The following is a 5,420-nucleotide window of genomic DNA, read 5'->3' as shown; positions in this document are numbered from 1 at the left end:
TTTATGGCAACTTGCAGGGACAGGGCTCTTCGAACAATCTGGATGAGCGATCACTTTATGAGGGGATTTATATATGCGTTTTAGCAGTAGTCTTAACCCTTCATACTACTTTTCATTTTGAGCACTGCGAAGTAGTTGTCTGGTTGTTATAGGTTATGAGCCCAAATGCGTTGGCCCCCAATGATATCCTTACGGATGATAACTACTTCATGTGGAAATTTAACGCGCGCATGACCCTTGCGCGCAAGGATCTATTGGATCATGTAATGGTGAAGCCAGAGTCGGCAGTACTACGAGAAATACTCGAGTGGAAAGTCGCCGATATGAAGGCTCTGGCTGTGCTGGTAAAGTTACTCTCACCCACCTATCAGTGTATGGTTCGGGAATGTGAGACAGCCCTTGAGGCTTGAGAGGTGTTGCAGACATTCTTCGCGAAGAAGAACCTCCACAATCGAGTGCAACTTCGGAAACAGCTACATGAATTTGTGATGGAAACTGGTAAGAGTCTAGTGGACCACCTACTGAAGTTTGATGAGCTTTGTTTGTAGCTCAGGGCTGCTGGTGACAGCATGGATGATGATGAGAAGCTAGTACTCCTCTTGGGAAGCTTATCATCTGAATATGATGATATGGTACGCATAACTGAGGCGCACAGCAACGTGACGCTGTTGGACGCAAAAGAGATGCTCCGGCGGGAGTATGACACGCTACAGAAACGTGATAAGAAGGCAGCTGCTTTTAAAGCACACGCACAACCTCCAATGTGAATCGACGCTTTCAAGGAAACCGAGGACACCAGGGCCGTCAAGGTGATAATGATCGAAACCAAGCTTTCAGACGAAGGAACGACAACGCAAGATTTCGAGGCAAGTGTTTTGCTTGCGGAAGACATGGTCACAAGAGTTCGCAGTGTCACAACGTGAAACAGTCAAGATCTGGCAATGAATTTGTTTTCTCAGCATCAAGCGAGAAATTGGAGTCAAGTGCAACTTGGCTGCTGGATAGTGGTGCGAGCCGTCACATGACTGATGACGAGCGTGATTTTGTGGAGTATGAAAATCTGACTACTCCAATTAGCATCACAGTTGCTAATGGTCAGCATCTGATGGCGAAAGAAACGGGGTCGGTGCGATTTATACTAGAAAATAGCCGCACAGTTAAGCTGAAGGAAGTTCTTCATGTGCCTTAAAATTGACAAGAAGCTTGTATCTGTACCAGCACTGACAGCCCGAGGTGTGCTTGTGCAGTTCAAGCGTAATCAAGCAGTCCTAACATCTAATAGGATTACGGTGGCAGTGATTAATCGAGTGGGAAAATTGTATGTGTGGAATGGGAAGCAGGATGTGGTCTTGGAGGCATACAAAGCCGAGAGCACGACCAAAGAAGATGATGAAAGTGGACCATGGCATGCTCGCCATGGTCACGTATCGACAAGCAAGCTTAATCAAGTAATGAAGGCGTGCGACGGTATTACGAAAGCGTCGGCAACTGAAGACGGTGTTTGCGATAGGTGTTCACGTGGAAAAATGACGAACAGTCCGTTTCGTCATACCTCATGGAGTACAGTCAAAACATGTCAACCTCTTGAGATTATCCATACTAATCTCATGGGTCCGATGAACTCGAAATCAAAGGGTGGTGCCCTTAATGTTCTCACATTTATCGACGACTGTAGCCGATTCGTCTATGTGTACTTACTCGCTGCGAAGTCACAAGTGTTTGAACGATTTCAGGACTTTCGTGAGATGGTGGAGACGCATACAGATTGCAAGATCAAGTGCATTAGAAGTGACAATGGTGGTGAGTATACAAGTTACCGGTTCAACAAGTGCTGTGTGAATCATGGTATCATACACCAAACAAGCGTGCCATACACTCCACAGCAGAATGGATTGTCTGAGAGAATGAACAGAACGCTTGCTGAAAAGGCACGTTCGATGATGAGTCATATGGAGATGGATCGAATGTGGTGGGGTGAAGCTGTTATGACAGCTGCGCACATACTAAACCGAATTCCGAACACAGCGCGTCCCAACAAGAGTCCATTTGAAGTGATAAACGGTCCGAAACACTTAAGTTACTTTCGTGTATTTGGATCTACTGGTTATACACGAGTAGCGGATTGCAAGTGGACCAAATGGGACAACAAGGCTAACAAGTGCATTTTTCTGGTTACTCAGACACATCAAAGGCGTACCGTGCGTGGGATGTGGATCGAAAACATTTGGTGGTGACTCGTTCTCTTACAATAGACGAAAGGCCTCCTTCACGATACAAAAATATCGTTGTGAGTGAAAATCGTGTTGAAATCACACAACAACACGATGATAGAGACGAAAATGCGGTGAATGTACCCATTTCAGCGGACTCTCATCATGCGGAAGACATGGAAGTTGATGGACCAGATGATGTTGACACTAGCTGGGAAGACATGGTTGTGAATGCCTATGGCGAGGACAACAGGTCGGAAAATTTGGACATTGTTCCGATTGAAGGGGAGCGTACAGATGAGCGAACAGGTGAAACACTTAGAGAATTACGCACACTAAGTGGAGGTGTTGATGAAAGGGGTCATCAGCGCACGCACATGCTACAAGACATTTGCGATCNGAAAATTAGATCCGAACCGTGTGTCGGATCTAATGTCGAGGATCGACAAAATCGATCACTTCCTCCATGATTTGGAGGTGGGACTTGACCACGAGCGCGGCAAGTGTCGCTCGTTGGAGCAGACGGTGCAGGCTCACCATATCGAGCGGTTGAAAGACCGTTCGAAGAGTGCGTACTCCATGTTGGAGTACGAACGGAAGTATCATGCTGTTCGCGATGAGCTGTCGTCAGCTCATCGTAGTTTCGAGGATTTCGGAACCGGCATGAGAAACTTCAGGTTCAACATGAGAACCTGGTTCGCGATCACAAGAATCTTTTGGGGATTCTTGAAAAGGGTGGTCAAATCCGACCTCGGAAGAAACCGCGTACTGATGGTACGGGCGGAGCCGACCAACGAAAAACGTTGGATGCGAACGCATCCTACATGGCAATTGTACTGTGTACGCATTGCCTCTGCGATGCAGTACACGGAAAGGCCCAATAAACTTGGGTAGTAGTTTGCTGCTACGCACATTAGGGACTACACGCTTGCGTAAGTTTACTGTAGAGAGTAGTACTAGGTCATTAATTTTGAATGAAAGAACATTTGCTCTTCCATGTTTGTCTGCATTCCTTTCTGACGGTCCACTGCGTTAGCAATGGAATTTTGTACGAAACGGATTACTGATTCTCAAGCCAGCAGATATTCCTCTGCTGACTCATTTTTTTGTCTTTTTCAGTGCGCTCTGTGCGCACTGCCATGAGAGTTTTCTCATCTTAGATGTGGATTTCTTCGATATCGACACCATTCGGGTCGTTGATAATTTCGACGCGTGATGAGCATGAGCTAGAAATGCTTTGCCGTGCGAGTCCCCTCCCTTAAACTAGAGGATCCCTCTAATTGGGTGGGTATGCGAGGATGGCGTAAGCCATTCACGAAGAACGGTGTATGCGGTGTAGACGGTGTTGACATAGTCAGCCGTGTTCCGAGAGATCGGAACACGGATTGCCAGAACTCCGCCGTGAATCGTGGATCTCTCTCCGTGACCAATTCACGGGGTAACCTATGGAGTTTGAATATCGTGTCGTTAAAAAGACACGGGCACAGCCCGGAGCCGTGATCGACCCCGGTACTCAAACAATATGTACTATCTTGCTGAATCTCTATACAAAAACAAGGATTCCATTGTTTTTGTGATCGTCTTCGGTAATTCCAAAGATGAATTTCATAGTTACAAACTGCCAATATTCTGCCGGAAGTGGTAGAGGTTCGAGATGTGCAAGGGATTAAGCGCTAGGCTTCACACGTGGACATACCTCGCAAGCACGAATGTACTTGCGCACAAATTGTTGCTGGCGGTCAGTAAAAGTCGCGACTTGCTGTGAGATAAGTTTTATCACGTTCACGATGACCACTTGTTGGTGCATCGTGACACTCATACATGATGCGGAAGCGCAAATCATTGTGAGTTGGGACGACGACACGTGAAGTTGTGCCGGCAACGGCTGTGTAGTACAATAAGCCGTTGCGTGTTGTGTATCGATCGGATAACGATCGATATAAAACCGGTAAATCTTTAAAAGATATTTTGGTTGGAATCATGCGATGATTCATTAAACGCAGAAGCGCTTTATCTTCAGGTAGACTTTCTTTATGTCGTCAAACAAGATTGATGACAACCCACTTATAATGAGTGTTGCAACAGTGGGATTATTTTCACTGTTAGAGTGTGATGCCGGCTCGAATTCGGGTTGGCGTGATAACGCATCAGCAACGACATTAAGTCATCCTGGCTCATATTTAACGGAGAAATTATACTCCGCGGAGACGGATGTCGACCTCACCATTATTTGCGAGAGTTACGGGCTATTTAAGGCCGTGTGTTATGACGCATGGTCCGTATATACGACGAACGGTCTATCTCCGAGGAGATAGACCCTAAATTTAGCCAGTGCATATTTCATGGCAAGGAGTCTCTTGTCATGCACTGGGTAATTGCGTCAGCTGGTTGCAGCTGACGCGATTTGTAACAGACGACGCGCTCCGCGCCATCTGTATCGTATTGCACTACCGCACAGCCGATTGCGAAATCGCTGGCGTCACTGACCACGTAGAATTGTCTGTCTTCATCTGCAATCGCCAAGATGGGCGATTGCATCAAGGTTTGCTTGATACCTCCGAAGGAACGCTGACAATCAGCAATCCATAACCATTTCTCGTCTTTTTTCAAGACGAGAGAGATGAACTGTCATCTTGGCATAATTGCTTGAGTACTTGTGTAAGTAAGCCCCAAGCCCAAGGAACTTTCTAAGTCTCTTGACATCGACAGAAACTTGCCAGTTGGTAATTGCCTTGATCTTCTCGGGATCAGGGCGCACGCCGTGATTATCGACGATGCACCCAAGAAGTGGCATTTCTCTTGCAGCGAATATACACTTTTTGAGATTTGCTACAAATGGTGCTTTAGCATATGTGGTTGAACCTGACGAACGTAATTTTTATGAACTTCCACGTCCGTGTCTTCCCGTCCATGGCCCGGCTATGGACGAATACATCGTCAAAATAACTCGGTGCGAATTCTCGCACCGATCTTAACAGATTTGTTACGCGTCTGTTGTAAGTTTGAAAGGGCGTTACTAAGCCCCTGTGACATTACTAGCCATTCCCAGAGCATCCCGCTGGGAGTGTTCATTGCTGTTTCCGGGATGTCCCGTTCACGCATAAGGATCTGATAAAATCCATCCATCAGATCCATAGATACAAAAATGATACTTTTAGACATACCATCAAAGGTTACGTATTTTCTCGGTATCGGCGTTTGAGCCGGTAC

Source organism: Bremia lactucae, linkage group LG8 (assembly GCF_004359215.1).
Source record: "Bremia lactucae strain SF5 linkage group LG8, whole genome shotgun sequence".
In the NCBI taxonomy this organism is placed as follows: Eukaryota; Oomycota; class Peronosporomycetes; order Peronosporales; family Peronosporaceae; genus Bremia; species Bremia lactucae.
Note: the sequence above shows the minus strand (reverse complement) of the source record.